This window comes from Panthera leo, chromosome A2 (genome assembly GCF_018350215.1).
Source record: "Panthera leo isolate Ple1 chromosome A2, P.leo_Ple1_pat1.1, whole genome shotgun sequence".
Classification (NCBI taxonomy): Eukaryota; Metazoa; Chordata; class Mammalia; order Carnivora; family Felidae; genus Panthera; species Panthera leo.
The window spans coordinates 158002898-158028534 of NC_056680.1; the positions used below are offsets into that span (position 1 = coordinate 158002898).

The 25637-nt window shown below is 38.9% G+C and overlaps 1 long non-coding RNA gene across 1 annotated transcript in view; it reads left to right on the forward strand.

Moving 5' to 3' along the window:
* Positions 1 to 1891: 1891 nt before the first annotated feature.
* Positions 1892 to 25637, forward strand: part of LOC122213591 — a 29146-nt gene continuing 5400 nt past the window's right edge. The window contains exons 1-3 of the long non-coding RNA XR_006199594.1: positions 1892 to 1955; positions 2086 to 2227; positions 20157 to 20373. This is a non-coding gene — a long non-coding RNA (uncharacterized LOC122213591). The remainder of the gene's footprint in view (positions 1956 to 2085; positions 2228 to 20156; positions 20374 to 25637) is intronic.

A 25637-nucleotide genomic window follows, 5' to 3' on the forward strand; every position in this document is an offset into this window, starting at 1 on the left:
GCCCTAGACTTAACATCATGCACACATAACCCATACAGATTCCAGAAATACATTAAACTTAACAAGCTGAGAGTCACAGACCAGAAGCGTATGGTTTATTGTTTAAACACAAGAGGCCATAATTATGTCCTGAAGTAGAAAACAGAAGGGTTTGTAAAAGACAAAGAAGGAAGAGGAGAGAGAGAGGTGACCCCGGCAGCAATCATTTCTCTTGTAAAGTGTGGTCTCGTCCGAGATGGACACGTAATCTTTACTTTAATCCTTGTGGAAGAAGTGGCCATTTTGTGTTTTCGAGAGAGTCCTCTTCCCCCCCCCCCCCCCCCCCCCCCCCCCGTTAAAGCAGTCAAAGCTACTATGGTTTGAATGGTCTTTGTAGATAGAATCGTAAGCGAAGGGGCAGAAAAAAGACTGTGGTGGAAGAATGATTGTGAATTAGAGACCCTGACTTGAGAGCAGTGGGGGTAAAAATAAACACCACACACAGACAGAAGAATACGGCGGGGATTATTACTCTAAGACAATTGTTTTCATTAAAGTCCTAATTTTTTTTAATTTAAAAAAAAATTTAATGTTTATTTATTTTTGAGACAGAGGGAGACAGAGCGCGAGTGGGGAAGGGGCAGAGAGAGAGGGGGACATAGAATCTAAAGCAGGCTCCAGGCTCCGAGCGGTCAGCACAGAGCCCGATGTGGGGCTCGAACCCACGAACCGTGAGATCATGACCTGAGCCGAAGGCAGACGCTTAACCAACTGAGCCACCTAGGTGCCCCTGAAGTCCTAATTTTTAAAAAATCTTTAAATCGCAGAAATGCCGGACTGGGTATATTCTTTATAACTATAAGGAGACATAAATAATAATATGAATTGATGCTATAAAATATGCAAAAATAAAGAGAGGTTAGTAAAAAACTGACATTCTAAAATAAACAAACACATGGAGAATTAGGTATATATGTTAGGGGGTCATTGTTTATTGAATCCACTAGAATTATCATAAATACATTTGTATAAATCTATGTCTCCTGCGTATTTTCTTGTGCATCCATTTAAAAAAAAAAAAGCCTTTAAATTAAAAAATTTTTAAATTAGGCTCATTTAATATTTATTTGGTTGACATTGTAATGTAATGGTTCAGGTTAATTAGTAATCTCTCCCGTCAAAGCTATGTGTACAAACTTTGAAGCACAATTTTTTGAAGTATACTTTTACAAATAAATTGTACTTTTCTTTTTCTTGCAAAAAGAAAAGAGAAACTGAATCTTAATAGATATGAATGGAATTGGAACTCTGAACAGATATCAGATGAATGGCTTATCAGTTTTATATTTTCCTCCAACGTTGTATATACAACTCATCATTCATCCAAATCGAAGTATCTCACAGCATAGGGTAGCACACCGTATTATGCAATGTTACAGAGAGGAACAAGTTATATAAGGCAGAAGCCAGCTGGTAACATTATAATACAGACATGATGAAAAAGGGGTTTCAAATCCTTTAGGCTTCTCATTACTCCAGTCTGCCCTCTACTCAAACAAAATAATCAAGCAGTACACAGAGACAAAAAGAGACAACTCCCAATATTCTGTGAATGCGTGATCCGCTCGTGGAACTACAATGATCTGATATTTCACTTTAAAACTATTAAAAGATGGGGCGCCTGGGTGGCTCCATCGGTTAAGCATCCGACTTTGGCTCAGGTCATCATCTGGCAGTTTTTGAGTTCGAGCCCCGAGTCAGGCTCTGTGCTGACCCCGCCCAGCACCTGGAACCTGCTTCGGATTCTGTGTCTCCCTCTCACAGGCATTCTCTCTCTCTCTCTCTCTCTCTCTCTCTCTCTCTCTCTCCCCTTCTCTTTCAAAAGTAAACAAATACACTTTAAAAACTAACTAAATAAACATAAAACTATTAAAAGTCACGAGTTCTAACGCGCCCCTAAGAATATGAAACTTCTGGTAAGTAATCAGACCACAGCAGGAAAGAAAACACTTCCTTTGGCAAAGAAGGCAGAAGAATACGTTCAAATTCTTTAGCTTCATATTATAGCATCTAAATAATCTCTCTAACCTTGGCGTCTCCCTACAGCTCTTCTCCAAAGTGTTCTCATCGTGTTTCATGAATTCATCTTTTCTACATTATTGTCAGTTTGTATTTTTTTCTTCATGCCTCTGAAGCCTAGCCTTCTCTGATATATTTCGGGAGCTTCCTTTTCCTTGAAACTTTCCAGGTAAGTGCAACTTACCACGATACCTCCTTTCCTTTATTTTTTTAATTAATTTTTTTTGCCTTATTTCCAGTATAGTTAACACACAGTATTATATTAGTTTCAGGTGTGCAATATAGTGATTCAACAATTCTATACATTGCTCAGTGCTCATCATGATAAGTGGACTCTTAATCTTCCTTTTTTGTAACGTTCATTTGAGACAGAGAGAGCGAGCGAGAGCACACAAGTGGGGGAAGGGCAGAGAGAGAGGGAGACACAGAATCTGAAGCAGGCTCCAGGTTCTGAGCTGTCAGCACAGAGCCCAGAATGGGGATCAAACTCACAAACCAGAGATCATGACCTGAGCCACCCAGGGGCCCCAGTCATTTAATTTTTTTTAAATCTTTCTATCCTCCTTCTCCACGCTATGTTACATTGTTCTTTGAGATAATGACAATGTTTACGACAGAATCTCTCATATCCTCTATACCCTATAGAACATGTTCTCAGAGCTAACAGATTTTAAACACATATTTGTCTACATACTTGTTGATTGTTAATTAGATAAGTTTCGGTCATTGACGACATGGCCAGAAAAAACTGTTAATTGGACAGGTGTGGGGGGGGGGGGTTGTTTTGTTTTTGCAGAAGCTAATATGGTTTTACAAAGTATTTAAATACAAGAAAATATATCGCGTGGTGAAAAAATTTTAAAAGGATGGAGCCCATGAAATATCCCTCTTGCGCTCTGTGTATATCAAAGGGCTTTATTGTTTCCAGGCTTTAAATATCAAATGCTTATTTCTACTCCAACTCTTTCTAAAATACTCTTGTAATTGTAACTATGTGGGATTAATCAAGAGAATAAAATGTCAACATCCTTTATACTCTAATAGAGTAAGGGAAAGGGGAATATGAAGCCATAATGAGCTGAAATATCTTAATTTGACATTTCTCAGAAGCCTGGCTCTGTGCTAAAAGTGCAAGAAATATTCCCTGACTTGACAGTGGCAAAACAAACTAGAATAGAGCAAATGAACCTTAAGTGGTAGCAAAGGAAAGAATTATGGGGATGTAGAGGAGAGCATAAGACCCCAGAACGTTCTGTGACTTAAGGGAAACCTTGATAAGAGAGCCGACTGGGCTCCCAGGTGTCAAGCTGGGATACAATCCTTATGGTCTGATGGATGTATAAACTGCATCTGTGCAATAATTAAAGAGCTACATGGTTGCAGTCACAGCTGAGGAGGGAGGGGCAAGAGACACATTTGAACTGATTGGAGCAAAGTATAACAAGGGACAGAGGGAAGGACACCCTACTGCCTGCAAGAGAGAGAACTCATGGTGTCCTGTGAGGTTGGGCGCTTGTTCGGCGGACAGAGAAGGCGGCGAACATCTGTCTTCACAAGAAGAAAACAGCCGCTAACTGCTAGGATTCCTCCCAAAAGGTATATTCTGGTAAGACTGGTGGCAACTTACCAGGCTTTGTCTCAGGACTGACTGAGAACCCACAATGGAGGCGGTCAACTGTCCTGCTCCCCTTGCATCATGGCACGTAGGAGGACAAGTTTACAGACTCAGAGGCATTACTGGACTGTAACAGAGATTAAATGATCATAGCTGGCTTGCTAATGACTTTAGTCTTTTTGAAAGCCTTTAAGTGGGCCAGCCAACAATATCATCTTTGAAAGCTTGTTATCAATAGAACTGAGTCGAGATCACTACGTTAGATTAAGGGAAATCATGGTGGAGAGGATTCCAGATCAAGGCAGCACCTGAACAAAGGTAGGAACTTCCGTTAACACTGCCAAATATGCAGATCCGCAGACTCTTTGAGGGTTAAATTTGACAGGGTGTCTGTATGATCTGACAGAAAAAAAAAAATTAAGGTTTTTATTTTCTAAGATAAAAGAAAAATTCTCATCGTTCAGTAATACCATATGTATGCAATTATGAGAAACTACCCTGCCAGTGAATAATATGATAAAAGATTGTGAACTTTTATTATATTGCACACATGGTATATATACAAGGAATCTAAGAACGTTATTTTCATGGAAATAAAATAGGCATGAAGATATTAGACCTCTGGTCCTGAAAGGCATACTGTAGCAAGAACGAGGTGACACCAAACTAGGACTGGTTTTTATCAGTGTACTTTTAACCCACCCTAGGAAATAAATAGGAGGATGGAGGGAGCAAGGACAAAATGTGGAAGTAAGCTGCAGATGTCACAAATATAAAAGCAGAGCCAGGGGCGCCTGGGTGGCTGAGTCTGTTAAGCGTTGGACTCCTGGTTTCTGCTCAGATCATGATCTCAGGGCTTCGTGGGTTCGAGCCCCACGTGGGGCTCCGCTCTGGCAGCGCAGAGCCTGCTTGGGATTCTCTCTCTCCCTCTCTCTCTGCCCCTCCCCAACTCGAGCTGTCTCTGTCTCTCTCAAAATAAAAGAATGAATTAAAAAGGAAAAAAAAAAAAAAGCAATGCCAAGTAAGCATATCATTGACGATCTGACTGTTACATCTACTTCTTAACCTGGCCAGTTAGGGGTCGTGTTGATAAACCCATGCCTTCTGGGTTTCTTGGCAGCCTCTTGCTCCTTTCCAACAACCAGCTGATTCTTACGTGGAAGACAAGAGAAGAGGGTGTACTGGTCCTGAGGAACAACAGTAAAGTACAAACTTGCCCCAGGAATCTGGGACTGTTTTTCGGATTCCCTCTACTCTCAACCTCTGCCTCATAGGTAACTTGCTCATGTCGACTCAAAGTTCACTTGCTCAGTGTGGCAACTGACTAGCTCACGGTCTCTTGAAAAGTGAACTCGAACATTCCTTTCTTTCCTCTGCATTGTGTGTTATAGTTGCAGTTATATTTCAGGCAACTATTTGACTAAGACCTTTCTGCGGCTTTAATCTACTCACTCCCTGCATGTAGGAAACATGATCTTTTTGTTTAATGTCACACGAAACACCCAACACAGAACCAGGCATATAGTATTTACACAAATCCTTTTGAATCAAAGAAAAAATGAGGAAGCAAAATTACATGAGAAATATTTGTCCTTTTTTTTAAGTCAAGTGTAATTAACGTACATTAACTTCAGGTGTACAATATAGTCTATACATTTTTCAGTGCATGTCAAGATAAGTGTACTCTTAATCCCCTTTATCTATTTCACACATCCTCCCACCCGCCTCCCCTCTGGCCCTTGGATTTTGAAAAATGTATAAACTTTTCAAATGATAAAGTAGTAAATAAAATTGGAAATATAAATCTCCCACAATCAGGATGGGAGTTGAACGTATGAGCAGAGATATCTGAGTCCCAGATTACTTTCTTTTTTATTTAAACACTGTATCTTTGAGTCAGATGCGGTTTGAGCCTTACGTTCTATTTCGTATTGTGAGCGTGGTTTCACAATAAAATATTTAGCGTCTACTCGGGAGTCTAAAACCGTGGAATAAGAAAGTAAAATGGTTATGCACACACTTTGAAAATTTCACGTCCAGATTTAAGGTAACGGAGAAAGAAAAGAGCATTAGCAAAGGAGATAGGAAGGAAGTATTCAAGCGGTTGAAACAAGAACAAAGAAAATGTGCAACGTCACTGATCAGAGAGGAAAAACCTGAGGTCCGATTAACTTCACAAAAAGGCAAAGAAAGGAAGTATGTATTGAGCACAGACTACACATTGGACACTTTGCCAGCACCCCTCACATGCGTCGTATCTCATAATCCACATAAAAACCCTAAAAACTGTGATGCTCTTTTGACTTGTTTCATATGAGGAAACCACTTCTCAGAAAAAGTAAGCGATGCGCCCGCTGCTATAAAGCAAGTAGACTATGAAATTCAAACTCAAACTCAGGTTCAACTGGAGCTCCATATTATGTTCATTCCACCGTCTCTCTTTTCGAAGAGTTTATAGTTTGAAAAGCCAACGTTGATAAAGTTCTTATCAACTGCCATAAGAACAGTATTTCCAGAAAAGAATATACTACTGCCGTACCTTTGGGAATACAAAGGAAAATGGATACATCGACTTACGGAAATTGAGTTTTTGGCAACTTGGAAAGGAGAGGACCCGTGGCTAGTTTCCTTCCTGTTGGGAAAGTTCAGGGGAATGAGAAACCCATGCAAGATCTCCTTCATATATATGCTACTGGCCTTCACTCACCCTCGCTTATTAACATGATACAATATTGATATAGAAAAGGGAAGTTCCTGGGTAGCAAATGGTCATATCAAGGTATATCTAGAGAGCCTAGATTGCAATGTTAAACATTAACAGGCAGGGTTTCTTGGAGAAATGGGGTTAGTAAGTTAGGTAATACATGGTGTATATAATAGATATTTCCCCCCAAATTTAAGTGGATCTCTCTGGGAACAAAAATGTCCTAACGAAGAAGAAATGGGACACTTCTGGATGTTGTCTGATGGCTTCTGTCTTCTGGAAAAGACTGTCTTAGCTGTACTTGATGTCTACTGGTGTCATCTGAATCATTCATTAAGATTGGTGCTGGGTCATTGTTTGATTCCCATGAATCTGCTTTGGCGATTAACCTACTGTGCCATATGGAAATCAAGAGAAACATGGAGAGGAGAGAGAATATTGGCAAGAGTGGAAGTGGCAGGGGAACTATCGTAATAGCTGGCTTCCCATTTTCAGCTAGGTACATGCAAGTAAAGTGCCTGTACGACATTTAAAGTATTTCAAGGAAATTCCTTAGGCTGACCTTTCCTCTAAATACTTTAAGTTGTTAGTCATCTCCTACTCAGCAATGTTAACCTCTGCGTATATGTGCGAGCCTCTTAAACTGGACTTACTCACTTGGTGGGCAATTGAGTTATTATCTTAAAATTAATTGTTGAGTTTGCATGTACACAGCCTTCCAGTGGGTTCCAGAAATACTTCTCTTGCTATTAATGTGTAAACTCTGGCACCGAAAATGATTTTTAGAAATAATATCCTCATATAAGTCATATTCTCTTAATACACAAGTATAGGCCCTTGAAAATGGAACTTTCAAAACCTTCAGGATAAGCTTGCTTTCATGATTAAATAGCTAACCTTTCTAGGAGACAAAATGGCATTCTTGCGGTATAAAACAGTTGCTCTCTCAAGTATCCTACGTAGTAAACAAACATCTACACGACAGGGACGTTGCCAAACTGTGGCCGCAGCAATGTGATTTTTGACCTTAAGTGGTTTATAGGAAAGTGAACTCCATTTACTCACTGCTAACTGGTCTCCTCCTCATTGTTTAGAACCATTCATCAATTTTAAATTTAAAATCCCTGTGTACTCTTTTCCTCTTCCTACTACTCCCCAGCTATGCATTATGCATAAATGTTGTCATCCGAAAAACACCTCAATGGCAAAACACTGTTCCCAATTTAGAGCGTGTGCTTTTGTGGTTGATTATTTGGGGCTAATATTTCAAACGACAATGATTTTGTGTAGTACTTTAATACATCAAATGTCTCTCCTGATGGTCAGGTAAGTGGACAGTTTTCTGAAGATCTACTTTAACTGCTGGAGAGAATGACTCCAGGGTCCCCAAAAGTGAATTTGGCACATGTCACATAGCCTGTGTGTGGTCGGAGACTGTCTTCAATGGCCCCTCTAAATTTAGTGAAAAATCCACCCAGAATCTTTGCGCGATAACAATAAACAGGATGAAATATTTTATTCTGACGATAATTCTAATTCCATTAGTACTCTTAAATATTTATTATGGCTGATTATCTTACAGAGTGTTAACTCCTAACTACAAAAGGTCTTAAACATGCCTATGTTTACTCTTAAGTTTTAAAATAAGATGGAGGTACAGTTCAATAAAATGAGATTGAGGTACAGTTCAACAAACATACTATTTGAAATTAAGAGTACTCTTATAAAAGGGATCCATACCGGTTTTCAATGCGTTTTGTCATAAGCATGGATAGCAAGTTACAATGTATTCTAATTTGTGTGTAGGAAATGCAGGAGACATTGGTCTGTAATAGCTTATCCTCAGGTCAGTTGTCATTTTTTGCACAGAGTATAGTTAATCCTATCAACTAGATCTCCATTACAAGGAAGCTAAAACTTTTATGAGCCTGAGATGGAATTCTGCTTGTATAACATTTGTGATCACAGCAAACTGATTACAGTGTCTTCACAAATCCCTGGACTCATTAATCTCAGAATCTGAGAGATTTCAGGGACTGGTCCAACCTCTCATCTACGGAAAGAATCCTTTCTGTAACAACCCAAACAAATGTCACTCGGTTTCCACGACAGGACTTTCATGTCAAAAAAATCACCAAATCCCAAGGAAATTTCATTAATTTGTGAGACAACTCTAGGGATTAAAGAGCACTGGTTCTTGGTGGCATTAAGGATTTGGATCCTGGTAATTTCGTCATTTCAATAGTTTAATGACATTGAGTAACAACACCTGAATCTAACGTCTTCATTCATAACAGACCTGTACATATCCTTATAATTAAGAGAGTGGTTCTTCCTTAACAGAGACCCTGGCTCATTTATGGTTCATTATATTGCATATTTCAAATTGTTGATTCCTTGAGAATTAACCGAATAACACTGTTGGACTATAAAAGCGGTAAGCCAGAAGGAGGGCAACGTACAAGCAAGAAACTCAGGAGACCGCTCTGGTTCAGGTTAATAATCTAACGTGTGACTTCCCAGCTACTAAGGGTATTATGGGCTCTATGGAAAAACAAAGACTTTTCAAGCTGGCCAGGGTTATTCAATATATGGCCCTTTATAGCAACAGTCCTTGGACATGATATACACTCGTTCATAGTTTTATCATTGTATTGCCAAGGAACAAATATTTACTAATGCTTGTGTAGACTTCAAATTAGCATACTGGCCTAGGGCTGGTGATTAATGAGAACTGATCTGAAAAACCCTGCCATGGATAATGAATATTGAGAAGTACGATCCACCAAATTAATAATGCATTTCTGCCAACCACTAATAATCATTTATACCAGATGTAACATCTCTGTAATAACAAACTGATGAAATGTCCTTCGCCTCTAAAGGGGTTTGTCTGCTAGAACTTAAAAAACAAATCAGCACTTGTTTAAATAAATACGATTAACAAATTTCTGAATCTCCTACCTGCGATTTTAAGTTTGTGCTTCATAAGATAATCTAGATTCCATAAAAATAATGTTGTACAAGCACACAGTCTATTACATACCAAAGTTACCATATTCTGACTCGGAGACTTTGAGTCAGTTTCATAACAGCAGATTATCAAATAACCGGAAGAAGTCTTTTAGAATGATGGTTGAGCAAAAGTTATCAAAAGTTTCAATGAAAATAAATACTTTTTTAGAAGTTATTTTTTTAGGGGTGCCTGGGTGGCTCAGTCGGTTAAGCACCTGACTTCGGCTCAGGTCATGACCTTACTGGTTGGTGAGTTCGAGCCCCACCCCCCTGGTCGGCCTCTGTGCTGACAGCTTGGAACCTGGAGGCTGCTTCAGATTCTGTGTCTCCCTCTTTCTCCGCCCCCCCCCCCCAGGCACTCTGTGTCTCTCTCTCTCAAAAATAAAAAAAGACATTAAAAAAAATTTTAAAGAGGTTATTTTTTAAATGTTTTATTTATTTTTGAGAGAAAGAGTGTGAGCAGGAGAGGGGCAGAGAGAGGGGGGGACAGAGGATCCAACATGGGCTCTGCCATGACAGCAGAGAGCCCCTCGTGGGACTCGAACTGTTGAACTGAGAGATCATGACCCGAGCCAAAGCCGGAAGTTCAACCAACTGAGCCACCCAGGGACCCCAAAATATATACTTACAGGAGATATATATAACATATCCATAAGGTTAAAGAAATACTGAAAATAGTTTTCTAAATCATTGATGCTTCTACATGTGAAGCATATCTATGTTTGTTTTTTTCAAATTGACTTCAAGGTCTTGTCTCTATCCATACATGATGCTAAAATCATATATATGTATATATATGATTTTTATATATATAAATGATTCTTACATTGAACAATATGACCTTGCCATTTTTACCTACAAAAGATGGCAACTTCGTATGGCTTAAGCCACTCTTTGTACCATTTTACATGAATGTATTTTCTTAATGTTCAGAGATACTTGTGTAGCAGCATTTTTCCCCAGAGTCACAGAGTTGTTTGGGTTTTTTCCTTGTTTTTTTTTTCTTTTTGCAAGTTTTTATTTAAATTCTAGTCAATTAACATTCAATGTAATATTAGTCTCAGGAGTAGAATTTAGTGGTTCATCACTTACATGCAACACCCAGTGCTCACCACAAGTGCCCTTTTTAATGCCCATCACCCATTTGACCCATCCCCCACCCAATCCCTCCCCTCCGGGAATCCTCAGTTCTCCATAGTTAAGAGTCTGTTTTATGGTTTGCCCCTCTCTCTTTTTCTTCCACTATTTTCACCTGTTTTGTTTCTTAAACTCCACATATGATTTCACTCTTACGGTATTTGTCTTTCTCTGTCTGACTTATATTCACTTAGCACAATACAGTCCAGCCCCATCCATGTTTTTGCAAATGCAAGATTTCATTTTTCTTTATGGCTGAGAAGTATTCCATTGTATTTGTATACCACATCTTCTTTATCCATTCATCAGTCATGGACATTTGGGCTCTTTCCATATTTTGGCTATTGTTGATAAGGCTGCTATAAACACCAGGGTGCATGTATGCCTTCAAATCCACGTTTTTGTATCCTTTGGGTAAATACCTAGTAGTGCAATTACTGGATGGAAAGGTAGTTCTGTCTTTAACTTTTTGAGGCCCTCCATCCTGTTTTCTTCCCTGATTATGAGTGACTCTGAGAAGAAAACAATCAACAAAACTAAAAGGCCATCTTCAGAATGGGAGAAGATATTCGCAAATGACGTATCTGATAAAGGATTAGTATCCAAAATATATAAAGAATTTATAAAACTCAACACCCAAAACACAAATAATACCGTTTAACAATAGGCAGAAGACATGAATAGACATTTTTCCAAAGAAGACATTCAGATGGCTAACAGACCCAAAGTCACAGTTTAACCATAGAAGAAAATCATCTCTGTAAGTAATTTGATAAGTAAATGCTCAAATGTTTACTCCAACAATTTAAAAACATGAAATTAACTTGAAAAATTTCCAAACCTAGTTTGGGAAAATTTGAAAAACAAAAAAATGAACGTATTATTACTGAGTTCTTAGGTACATTATGGTCTCATGATCTACAAATTGTTCCTATCTTTAATATATCCAAGATTTTGTTGGTGTTTCTTTCCCCTGTTTTGTTACAAAAACTATTTGATTCCAAAAACATTGGCTGCATTCCCTAGGTGAAAATGAATCCATTCCTCTTCCTTTTCAGGAATCATGCAAAAAATTATTATTTAATGATAGTTCTGATTTTTACCCTTTACCTATAACAATTTTTTTGCATGAATTTCAATGTTCAGTGTGACCAGTAAAATCATCTTTCAATTAAGAAGTTACAGTAAGCATCAGCTTTCCATAAATCTTTATTTATTCTGATAAGGATTTAGTAAAAGCTAATATATGTTGATGAAAAAATAACTACCTAATTCTACAGGAAGATCTGAAACAACTAGTAGCTTTGGACTAGCTTGATTTTTATTCATTAAATAATTCTTTCAGCAATGATTTGTACTACTAAAGTATATAATTACATAGGGGAAAAAGGGGAGTTGTATCTATATAATTGTGGCGCCTAAGAAAATTTATTTTCAGTACTTTAGTCATGTAGTAACATCATTTTTAAGGGGTCCTGGCATACCATGAGCTTAGTGAAATACACATTTATAATTGTTTATTTTAGAGATACTATGTATTTCTAATGTCACAAAATATTCCTAAGAAGTATGGCTTGCTTGTATACATATATAAGAAACCTACTGAAGTTAGCCGAAACAAAAATAGACAAATATACTACTGGGATATATTGAGTGTTCATGAAATGTAAGGGAAAGGGAAATACAGCCAGTTTCAGGAAGCCTGGAAATAAGATTCTAAAAGCTATCAGAAATGGAAGCTTTTTTGTCTTGGCCCATTGTCTTCCCTTCACTCTTTTCTCTTAGAACACTGATGTTTGCTCCTTCTCTAACTATATGAGCCAGATATCACTGCCCAAGAATCATATCATATCACTTCCCACTGCACTAACCACGTGTGTATTTGGGTGCGTGTCTATAAATGTTTTAGGTATTTTATTATGGATATTGGCATTTCATATGGTTTCCATTTTGCTATGGCCAGATGGATATACGTGTAGATTACAGTGATGCATGTAATTAATCATGGGCATCACATGACATATAATACTGATATCACTAGGGGGAAACATAAAGGCAAGCAAATGTTTAAACAGGTCCTAGAAAAGTGGAGTAGATACAGAAGCCAAGGGATGAGGTATACAAATCAAAGTTTTTTATTTTTAATTCTCAACATGTCTACCAGATAAAATTTCAGCATAACAATCATAAATGTTTCAGTAAAAAAAAAACTTTAATGAAAATATAAAGTTCAATAAGCCAAGTTAATATTTTAAGGATATTTGAACTACATGGGTCTTTTAGAAGTTTTTATTTAAATTCAAGTTAGTTAACATACAGTATATTATTAGTTTCAGGTGTACCGTTTAGTGACCCATAACTTCTATGACTACATGTTTTTTAACATTTCCATAATAACTTGTGATTTTTTAAGTAAAATATTATTAAAATATGAAAATACCATTGAACGAATTTTTAGAACAAAACATGACATTTTGCTTCATTTTTAAGGACCATTCATTAGTAGACTGTTGCTAGATTTGAAGAGAAAAAAATTCTCTTTTATGTTCCTAGAAAGGCAAATCTGAATAAATCTCAAGCATTATAAAATCTATAATCACTAAATGCACTTATATTAGGTAATGAATTTAATGATGATTTTGTTGGCTATAGTTCTTTGTTTCTAGAATGTGTTTCTGGATGTGTGTTTACCCTCTAATAAATCCTATTTGTTAAATGATTATGTTTTCACAATATCTATTATTTTATTTTGAGAGAGTGCGTGCCCATGAGTGAGGGAGGGGCAAAGGGAGAGGGAGAATGAATCTTTAGCATGGAGCAGATCCCTTCACAGGGCTCGGTCCCACAACCCTGGGATTATGACCAAAGCCAAAATCAAGAGTTGGACGCTCAACCAACTGAGCTGCCCAGGAGACCCGTAAAAGTGTTTTAAATGTGTTTCCCTTGAAAACAATTAGTAAGTTTCAATTACAAGGTGATAAGCCTGCCTCTTGGAAATTTATTTGATCCATCATACTAGCAAAATAACGCAACTAATAATTCAACTATTGCTTCAGAACTTTGTTGCATTAAATGTAGGTATTGCCTCGTTTAACCCCCCACCAATCCTATGTATCAGTTACTGCCTCACCAGCGCCATCTATCTTTTAATAGAGTAGGAAGCAGAGGTCAGAGAGGTTAAGGGCCATGTGCACAACCACTCCACCAAGTGATAGAGCTGCGGTTCTGACTGGCTGACTTTCTCTCTGCACACTGGTCTAAGCCTCCTGTTAAGAAGAACATTCGGAGAATACGTCTTGGCTGGCTGGCCTACCACCATGAATGATACTGGGATGTAGAAAAATACTCTGTTGCCTGAGATACTCTCCCTGAAAATCCCTCATTTGGGCTATTTCTTTATCCCTAAGGCAATCCTCTTGAGGATAAAATAGTTTATGAGTTATTAATAAGTTAATGTGGATTATCACATTGCTTTCTAATTGACAGAATCTGTCAAGATCCTTGTGAAATTGAAGGTGCTGTCCAAGGAGGAAAGGCCAGTATTTCAGAGCACTTACAAGGAAGAAGTGGCAATTTAGGGGAACAGAATTAAGACTAAAAATTCTCTTGTGTATCTATTCATTGTTCATGAAATTTATGTGGACATAATTTGAATTTAATAATTGACCCATGTCTGATTGTGGGTGTTTTGTACATTGATTTTCCAAATGAACTTTGTCCTTACGTTTTGACTCTTCTGTAATATTTTGTAACACATGAAAGTCATCAGAAATCACCATGTGCAAAATCTTAGTGAACTTTAGAAAGGGTATAAACCACTTAATTCAAGATTAATATGGTAATTGACAAATCAGAAACGATATTTCAGCACTATTAGATAAGGATTGTGTTGTTTTTCTCCTTGTTCTGTTATGGAATAATAATACATCAAAAAAGAAAAAAAATAAAGGATATAAGATTCATTAGAGTTCATTGTGAGACAGAAAGAAAATACTTCTTGTTAAGTCCAATTGGAAGAAAATGTACTTTGGAAAGTCTAAGGATCACTGTTAAAATTTGCCTAATCGGTTGCTCAAATTAATTACCCCCCCATCCCCCCAAAAAGGTTCATAAATGAGAGGTTTTCTAAGGGAGAAGCTTCATCACAGAGTAACTTTGGCTGTGCACTTGGCCATGTCAGCTGATCTTATCTTCCAACCCTGCCATTATTACCCCTCTGCGTGTAGTGCTTAAAATGTGGTACTTCCCATAAGAGGACCGTCGAGAGAGAACAAAGACTTGAAAAGGGCAAAAATCTCAGGTCTATTTGGTTGATTAGCAGTGCGTAATACATAGGAAAACTACAGGAGAGAAACTGTGGCCCAAGAAGGGGCTTTTACCTCCAGATTTCATAGACTTAAAAGAGTAACCAGAACAGAGAATTCAGATGAAAAGCAATGGAGCAGTGACCGGTGGTATAAAGACACGTGCGATCTAGTAAGTAGCTCTTCGTGCTGCTTTCTTTTGGGGGAAAACATCTAATTCACAACACGAGTGACTCTCCAGTCGTTGGAAACTTTACTCTGGCTTCTAAAATCTATTTCAAACATCTATCTGGCCACGAAATAATCGGACACCATCCCTCGGTGTAGGAGATGAAACCGCTACACCTTAACGAGGTGACCTGGACACTACATAGCACACTCGCCACCTAGTGGCTTCTCGGTGTAATTTTTCTCTTTATTTTTATTTTTTTTATCACTCTTTTCTAGAACGCGTGGAAATCACCCATGACGTTTCATAATTTTAAGCGAAAGGGTGCACGGCCTGTGTTGCTTTGATCCTGTGGTCAAGAAGTTTCTAACATCTGTTTTCCAATCTGAATAGTTTGGGAGATGTGAAAAGAAAGGTCTCCTAAACAAATTACTATAACCTCTCTCTAGAGAGGTCAGACTCATCAGGTCCTACATAGAGAAGCAGCCCTTGTCAAAGTTTCTACTGCTAGTCCTTGTTCCTTCTCTTTATGGTCATGGCCTATCCCTGGGGCCGCTTAAAATGCATTGTCCATTCTGGACCATTCATCGGGTCTCTATCCAGCATCCCACGTGGGTTGAGAGTTGCGCTTGGCACCCTTTCATCCAACTCTTTGGTTTGGAGGGAAAGTTCGACTCTGCTCTTAGTTGAGAATAACCAAGGCAGTTTTGTCCTTTTCTTTCCCACCCTTCCTCCCACTGTGTTACCTCTTTATCCGGGCAGTCTTTGAAGGCGCGAAGAAATAGACCTCTAATGTTCCGAATTTAAGCAGGATGGCAGACCAGAGAGCAGCTGTTGGGGTTTCCAGGCCTTCCGGACACCTATCAGATCCCAGGAGGGCTGCCAATCTGCTTTTCGGTGATGCTAGTCATGGCCATGGAGTTTCATTGTACCATCTGGCACATCAGGACTGCCTCCCCAGATGGCAATCATCATCCCAACATCAATACAGTGAAATTAGAGTTGGAGGATTGCAGCAGGTTTTACAGCTTTATTATTCTGCTACCAGAGTCTCAACACGATGCTTGATACATTTGTCGACTCGACAACCTCATCTCTGATGACGAAGACTTCTTTGCATGCCTCTTATAACAGCGGCCACATTCATAATGTATAGGCACACAGAGCTCCTCAGTGACCCTCAGCTGTGCCAATACCGTGCACAGAGAGTTACCTAGAAGCATCGACATATACGCATAGTAGATGCTGTATACGAACACTATCTCTACATCCTGGCAAAAAGTCCTTTCTAGTAACCTGTATTTGAGACGTGTTACTGACGAGTGGCTTTCCTTGTTGCTATAATTCATTCTTCTAAGGATGTTTTTTCATCGCTCCAAAGGTCTTTTCTTTTTTGATACTAATGCGTATCTCCCCTCCCCTCCCCTACGATCAGCTTACCTAGTATGAATGTTTAACCACAAAAATCAGCCATCAACTCGTGTAGTAAATGTTTTCACCCAGCACAAAATGGTCACAACAAAACAGAATCTGGAAAGATAATGTAGCTCATGATATGAAACAGCATTAATGTGCAACCAGAACAATGACAGTCTGGTTGCAGATTTACTCTGAAACATAACTGAGTTCTCTTGTACATGCCAGTGTGGCAATAATTCTGTGGTATAAATATTATATTTAGGTGATAAAAGGTTTTCTATGAAAAATCTAGGGTTGAATCATAGCAAGCGTTTATTTGGACTAAACGGAATTGAGATTCTCCAGAAAGCCAGGAGACAAGACTATGAAGTCGGATGTATTTATTACTTTAAAAGTACATGGGTTAAAAAACATTAAATTATTTTTCAGAAACTTTGTGCAATGGCATGCAATTTAAATATTTATAAGCTTGGAGTTCATGCCATCACTTGTACACACACCACGCACACGTACTTACCACACACACAGCACACACACACACTCACACACACACACACACACACACACACACACACACACCACGTATACCACAGAAAAAGGCGGGGGGCACATTGGAAACATTTTCAACCAACCAAAACGACTTATCATACTCTTTTGTGATCTAGTTGTGTGCTTGTACCAGCTTGGAAAAGTCACGTGAGCTAACTGGTAAATATCCAGGAATGCAGGGAGCCAGTTATTAAACCAAACCATTATTAATATTAAATTATAAAAATTCACAGTTAAATGAGTTGTATTGAAAACGAAGGCAATAAAGACGCATCAATTCCTAATCATTTTAATATGTTTCACTGTTTTCCATGTTCTTCGACTTACTTGCTTCTCTTTTCTCTGTACTTTCTCATATATTTATCAGAAACTGTAGATACAGATTCATGCTTTAGACATGATGCAAAATGGTGAACACACTGCCTTGCGACGCCTCATTCAGGAACATGTTGGTATCTTGAAATTAGCCACGGTCGAGGGTATGTATACACCATGGAAATCAGCATGTGCTACAATTCCAGGCTTTTTGTCCAGGAAGCTGATTGCCAAACAACTACGAGGATACCAGTGATGAACCGCGGCCATGGATCTACACGACGCAGGCTCAGACCTACCACTGTAACATTAGCCGGTTTCCAGACTGTTGTAAGGCCCGTTATACTCATCTACAGAAGGAGGCACTGCAAGCATTTTAAAACATCACATTTTAAAATAAATCCGCCTTAGTTGCCTGATCGACAGAAATATAGCGTAAAGCAGTGACCCACCTTAGCACTCAAACCAACAGAAAGACACAGTTTTTTTAAAAAAGAACAACATGCAGGGGCGCCTGGGTGGCTCAGTCGGTTGCCCGTCCATCTGACTCTTGATTTCAGCTCAGGTCGTGACTTCATCGTCGTAAGATGGAATCCTGTGTCGGGCTCCATGCTGAGTATGGGGCCTGCTTAAGATTCTCTCTCTCTCTCTCTCTCTCTCTCTCCTTCTGCCCATCTTCCCCGCTCGTGCTCTCTTCCTCTAAAATAAAATAATGATAATAAAATTAAACAATAAATGACATACAGTTTATCTTAATAAAGTGTCCAGTTCACTGTCAAGAACTTTATGAAAAACGAATGTTCAGGAAACAATTCCAGGTAACTTGATCAATCAATAAATTATATTTTGTAAAATATATAATTGTGTCTATCTGATTAATTTTATCTTCTAAGGAAAATTTACTTATTCTGTGTCAATTTAACTTTTAGAGAGGTTGAAATTCAAAATACAAATCTCCAAATGATATTTTTCTATTAGTAGCTTAAAATTATTAAACATTATGTAAATATATTACAGTATTTAAATTGGCCATTGAAATTCATTGATGTTTGATTTCATTTCTTTCTGCTGTAGACACAGAACAACTTTGCTTTGCAACAGAAAATCTTTCTATTCTAATTCCTCCTCACTGCAACATGAAAACATTCTGTAAGAGAATCATTTTTAAAAACTGCAATGGCTCTTATTTAAAAAAGGAAATAGTGGCACCATTCTAATGACATGAAAACTACAAAGAGTAGTAGGAAAAACACGCAACAGTATGTCTAAAAACCTACATTCCAGTCCCAGTTTTATCACTTATTAGCCCTTGGGGGGGGGGGGGCGGAAATCATATATCTATAGTAGAATGAATTTTGAGCAAAAACGTGTATGATCAGTTGAATAAATTTGGTTTTTTTTTTAATAACCACTTCCTCTCATAATTCATCAATAATAAAATCTTCTAAATGTCAAAGAAACTAGCAGCAAACGTTCGTCACTACTGCCTTATTTCTCAACATATCCGTATCGGTAATAGAACACTTGACTTTGCGAATCTACGGCGGTCGCCTTACAGAAATGGAGTCAACCGGCCCTCTCCAGCGCCCAGCACAGACGCTGGCCTATGGTAGATACTCAATAAAACACACGGCACGAAAAAAACGCTCTGGTGGACGGGAAGCATTTTCTCCTGTTGAGATTTAGCTCCCAAGTTCAAGTGAAAAAAATATATATATGAGAAGAGCTTTAGAGTTGAAAAGATTATTTAACGCTCATTTCAAAATGCAGAAGTAGGTCCTTTCTGCTTCTATTCAAAGCCCTTCTGCTTTGAAGTGCTTTCAGTCGGCGGGCCAACTGGACCTAATTGTGCCATTGTGCGGTGCGCTGCACGAGTTCCCATGCAGAGTGAAGAAGGAGCCAAGGTCCTTGTCTGGAGAAATCCATAATCGAATATCCACCAGAGGGCTGCTACGGGATGTTTGAAACCACAGTACATTTCCAAGCCACCATGATGAAGCCATTTCTTACACTCAGTCTCTGACTGAGTCAATAGTTTTGCCCTTTTCCTTTTCTCAGCGTCAGGGTCACTAAGCCCTCCGTTCGCACAGCCATTTGTCTGTGGCTAAGGGGGGTAAGCTCTGGATTAGCAGAATGAAATGTCCCCGCCATCCCGGCCTCCTTAGACTCCTTGACCGGTGAGCCCTGACTTGTCTCTAGACTGGAGGCTGGCCTCAGGGTTCATGGTCGTCCTCACACAAGAGGGCTGAGGAGTCTCAGTGGTCTCTGTCCCCGGTCTTTCCCCAGAGATGCGCTCGGTCGTGGTGACGGAGAGCTGAAGGACTCGGGAACATTATTCAGTGTTCCAATTATTAGCCAAAATGCAAGCAGATGGAGCAGGGAAATAATATCTTTTGCTAATTATCCGAATGGATGAGCTGACAGAACTTTACGCTCTCCCACGAGAGCCAAAGGGTCATGGATCCCCGGCCAACTCTGGCCAAGCTGGCCGGCTGCCAAGGAGCACAGGGCCCGCCGTCTGCCCTCCTCTTCCGCTCACCTGCTGGTCTGAGGCTGCTGCTGGAGGCCCCTTGCGCTTTTTACTTAGGAGGGGTTGGGGGGCTTTTGTTGTTTCAATAACGGTTTGTTGTAAGGGCAGATCGTCTGAGTGTCAGAAAAAAAAAACATTTAAAAATTAAGTTTCCTGAACACAGAAGCCTAGGTCTGTTTTAAAGCATCCACCTGTGCTACTGAAACGTGTGATGATGTCTCAGCGCCTTATTTTTCTTGCCAATAAGGCAGAAAACTATCGCCGGTGAATTTCGTATCCACCCATGTATTCATTAATCTCTCCAAATCATCTCACCGAAGACTCTTCTCTTTCCTCCTCAGCCCTGGTGGCTCAGCATGTCAGCAGAGCCCGGATTGCACTCCGCTTGCAAGTTGCATCTGGGCACGAGCCTGTTGGTTCCGTTCTGTCCAACGGCTTCCAGCTGCCCTCCTAACCCCGCACAGATGTCTCACAAGCCGCGCTCCGCTCTTGGAGGGTGGACAGAGCAAGCAGGGCAAATCCATCACCCAACAACTTACAGCACAAGACCCGTGGAGGGTGAGTCACTGACACCATACCCGTATGCAAAGCAAGTACGTGACACGCTGTACGTTCTCGCCAGCCTCAGTCCTTATATTGAAACTTTTAGACATTTGCAGCAAATATCGTCCGCCCTCTATCCACCTCTTCCACTTCATTGAACCTCTCAAAGTCTCTGGCATTACCTTTCTCTCACACCATTACCTCCAGTACAAATGAGCTACTTCGGAGGTTCCTGCTTCTCATCTTCCCAGAAATATTCCATTTTCTCTCTGTGCCTCAAGACCCCCAGCCTTTTTAAACTCCTCTGAAGCTCCCTCTGCTAAGAGACATAATGCGACCTATTGTGTTCTATTACGTGAGGTAGATAATTTCGGGGAGCATTTTCTAGCCCTTTCTGGACAGAGTCAGGGCAACAAAACAAAATTTGCTAGCAAAGAGGTCCGAAAAAGCAGTGGATAAGTAAATGCAAATTGCTAGGGATGTGGGAATCCACTTCTCTTATTAGCATGCCTGCTTTGGATTGACAGAATTGGACCTTGAACGTAGCAAAATTCTAAGTTGGCTCCATTTGGCCTTCTGAGAAAATATATAATATTTGCCGTTCTTCGAAGAAAACAAAACGAAAAACAATGCCATACCAATGCCTCAGTGACTCGACACATGACGTAGAGTTTCCTTTGTCCGTCATGCATGCTAAAACTCTCCAGGGTTTCTTTCTGTCCTGGTGTTACTGCTGGAGATGTAAGATCACAGGTACAAGGTGGAAAGGGACTGGAGACGTCTCATCCAAACACTTCACTTCGAATATTATTGTTATCTCCATGTCACATACAATTTTCACAACGGCTTAGAGATGTTTCAAAACAAGAAGGGCTGGGTCTTGCCTCAATCCGCATCGCTAGTTGGTGCTTGAGCTGAAATGTGAACACTAGCCTATGGCTAGTGCTTTTTAGACACTTTACTATCTAGTTATTTGATCTGTAAATGTGTGTGCATGTACACACACACACACACACACACACGCACGCACTCTTCACATTTGTCCTCTTTAGTAACCAAAAGGTACTGTGCATTATTTTCTGTCTTGCCCATCGTATTGACAATAAACATAAAATCCAGAGTCACAAGTTATAGAGATATTTGAATTCTTACACATTGCTAGTGGTACATTTGAGTTGTGAAAAAGAGTGACAATGTATCAAATATGCAAAGAATACTTTTACAGCCCTTTGCCTATTTTAGCAGGTCCAGGCAGAAAATAGATGACTCACTCAAAGGGTATAAAGGAAGAGAGACAAATGAGCGTGCTACTTACGGGGCCATGGTCTGGGGGACGAGAACCAAAGCACGGTAAAACATTTATGTGGAGACTAGCAGCACGGGGGAGGCATTCCTACCTCTGCCACAAAGAGGGTAAGTCCATCACTGAAGAGACCCAACCATGAAGGAGAAGGGAAAGAGAATACACCACGGAACTCGGTCACTGCCAGACCTGGGTCCACTGAGTAGGAGGCAGAGATAAATGTCCCGATTTCTCTCTTCTCCTGCCGGGCCAGTGCCTCCCACTGGACAAAACCAATGGAAAGCCAGAGTCCCAAGTGATGAGGCTCATGACTGTGACTCTCCCTGGGCACCATACATGACAGGGAAGGACAGCACATGGATCACAGGAAAATAAGAAGCAGAGAATAAACACATTTGCCGAGCCACTTCTGAACAAATAAGCTGAGCTTTGTGCAAAAGTGTTGGCACGAAAATGTTAATTGCGGTATAATTGGTAAATGCCAATATTGGAAATGACATAATCAGCAGTAAGATATTAGACAAGTCAATTCTATATGTGACCTCCAAGTTTTCCATTGAGAATTAGGGTATGACTTTAAAGGCGTGCTATAAAGAGTGTTTGTTGAAATGGGCATATTCACACAATGTTAAAATGAGAAGCCTATAAAACATATACATGTTTTATTTATGCATACCTATGTGTGACTAGGGATGTATAACTACATACTTTTATTGATGCTTGTATTACAACTAAACTGATTTGTCAGACCTAAAATGAAGAACTTAAATTAGATTGGAATTAGGTTAAACCAATCTGTAAGAGAGTGACCTTCTTCCTTAAGGAATTTTAAATATTATTTATTGTCTTTCAAATTCAACTAGAATCCTAGGCAGAGTTGGGGTAGAGCCTTTGTATTGGAGTGGATGTGACATTATGATTTCACGAACATTGAATAGATGTTTTTCATGTAAGAACGAATTTAAAGCTATTAAGATAAACAGGGTACAGATGTCCTCTAGGTCAAAGTCAGCTGGTGGGGAACCATTTGGCTAATAATCCCAGGTTTTTGGTATCATTGAGCTTAGAAAACAGGGTATTAAAAAAGCATATTGTTGACTATTGTCAAACACAATCGATTAAAACAATTGGCCATCTTGCAATCCAGAAAATTATCTGGATTATCCATAAAATTATGAATAATTTTTAATTATTCATAATTCATAAAATTCAATATTTTAATATATTGGTTCAATATTTTAATATATTGGTACCTGTAGCTTCTGATTTTTGTCTGCCCTGTTTTCCCTATTTGTATAAGTTTTAGTTGAAAAACATATTGTGACTTTTTTCAGCTGATAACCATAACTAAACTAGTAGGATACTAGGTGACTAGGCACTGAAAAATAAGCACTTTCTCTACAACGTAATGTCATCATAGAAGGACCCTAGAACATTCCGTTACTTAAATACCCAGATCTCCTCATATATAGATAGATGTTTATTCTTCAGGGATCAATTTCTTTGGTGTAAACCTTCATCTGGATTTAACAATAAGAAATGTGTGAAACATATTATTTTGACTAGCCTAAGAAAGTAGACTTACTATATTACTTCATATTATCTTGATTGATAGGACATGTGACTATTTCTGTCTAGGACAAATGATAATTTTGTTCAGGTAAAAAGCAAAAAGGTAAAAGGGCCGTTGTTGAAAAGAAAACAAACAGCAAAAAATATCAAACTGTACTATAACAATATTGGAAAATTATGAGACACAGACCCCAAATTCTAAGCTCTCAGATAAATCAAACAAAACTATACGGCTGTCATACCCAAAAAGGATTACTGTAGAGGGAAAGAAAAATGACATGAAAACGTAAATAATGACCCAATGGTGGTATTTGGAAGTCAACAAAGGATAACAGGCTAAGCACATGCTAAAAGTTTGACAAATTTTTAAAAATGAAAACAAAACTTAGAAAGAAGAGCAAAATAAATAACAACAAAAACCATAGTGTTTGCATCCGGGAGAAATTTTATTTTCTGTCATTCACCTTCTATCATTGCTGCTTCCCCGGAATACTCTCACAATAACCGGAATTAACTGATACCTGCAAGTAACTCGCTTCTCCTAGCAATGGCCCAATGACAACCTCCATTCACAAACAGCCAAGACACAGATTCTGGATCGTTTTCTTAAATGGTTACATAATGTTCTAATCGATTCAAAGATTAGAATATCACACGCACGTTTTGAAAATCGGAGTCCTGTGAACAAAGCTCTGTGTTATACAATGAAATACTCTTTCTCTCTCTCTCCATCCCTCACTTCTTTCTTCCCTCCCTCCCTCTCCTCATTCTTTCTCAAATTATCATAAGTCTAATTAATACTGCCTATTGTGTTTTTTATTTCCTCCTCTTTCAGGGCGGGGAAATTTCAGTCAACACTTGTATATGATTTTTCATTTATGATAAACAGTTCAGTTGATCTGTATTTGCAAGTGGCCTTCAATTAATTATCCATACCTGACAAAAGGTGATCAATTTATTTAACATAGGTGGAAACTTAAAGATCCCTTAAGACGATAAACCAACATATCCTAATCATTTGCCCGTTAGACTTTTTAATGCAAACTTTTCCTCGTTTGCTGTATGGCAGTTTCAGAAGGCAATGTACAGCCAAGCCCGTAGCCTCTGGAGCCCAATTGCCTAGAGTTGTACATCCAGGCTCTGCAACTTACTGACCTTGAGCAAATTAACCTGTCGGTTCCTCAGTTTCTTCTGTATAATGGGGATAATAAGGTAGTTGTTGTAAAACTAAAATGAGCTAATATTGGTAAAGTTTTAGAATGGTTCCTGGCATTTAGGAAGTGCTATATGTATCTGCTAAATAATGAATCAAAAACCTTATTAACTTCATGGAATTTAGCTAGGTAATGAACCAGCTTCTGACCAACCAAAATAGATACCGCTAATTATGCTGAGTTTTAGGTCTAAGGTTGAAACAATGAAAAAATATGCTTGCTAATGAGAGTATATTGAGAGTCACATCACTGAAATAATGACCTTCCTTCCAGTCTTCAAAAACTCTTGAAGTGGTTGCACATACGAATAAAAATAGCCATCTTTGCAGACCTTTAATAAACGTTTTCTTCCTTTCCAATCAGTTTAACTGAAAACTAGTTGAGAGATTTAAATAGCAAGAGGTCTGATTTTTGGTTCTAATGTTTCGGAGGCACATACCTACAAGAAGATTTAAGTTTTAATGCAAACCCCCATATCATCGTGATCAGAAACAAGTCAACCCCAGTAGGTAAAACACTGCTTTAAACACACAATTTTTTAATACTTTCTGAAAGAAAGAGAATATAGAGAATATAACTTACTAAAATAATGACCCCATATCAATATAGCACCTTCACTCTAATGTAAATGGAAACTATAAAAAGTAATTTATAATAAATGATAGGCAATTCTACTCATTAATACTCAAGCACCCTGAGATTGGAAAACATCATGAAGTTTGCAGAACCTTAGCTATATTCAGAGTCACCACGTTTGTGTGAATTACACATGTAGTGGAGACAGAGATCCTACTGTCAGAGATCTATTAGTCCCATAAGTGGTGTCCCCATGAGTCGCATGATTTTCTGAAATGATGTATGATGTCAAGTTCTTGGGGAAGAAGACAAACTGGAATTTTCTCTCAAGTCACGCGGGTTGTGTTTCTGGAAAAGTGGGAGTATTTGAAAAGTGTACAGAAAATTCTTTGAATTTATTGTAAAACTAACTTGGACTCTAGACTCAATAATCAGAAACCAACGTCCAACTATAAATGCACAATTCACAGTGCCTAGCGTGGTTCATTGAGTAAGTGCAGAAACCCTCTACAATATTATGACCACCAAAGAGCACTTCAGTGTTCCAAAATTCTCCCTCGAGGTGGTATCTCTGTTACTGGGAACCACTGTTCTAGACTCTGGCACTTCAGAAA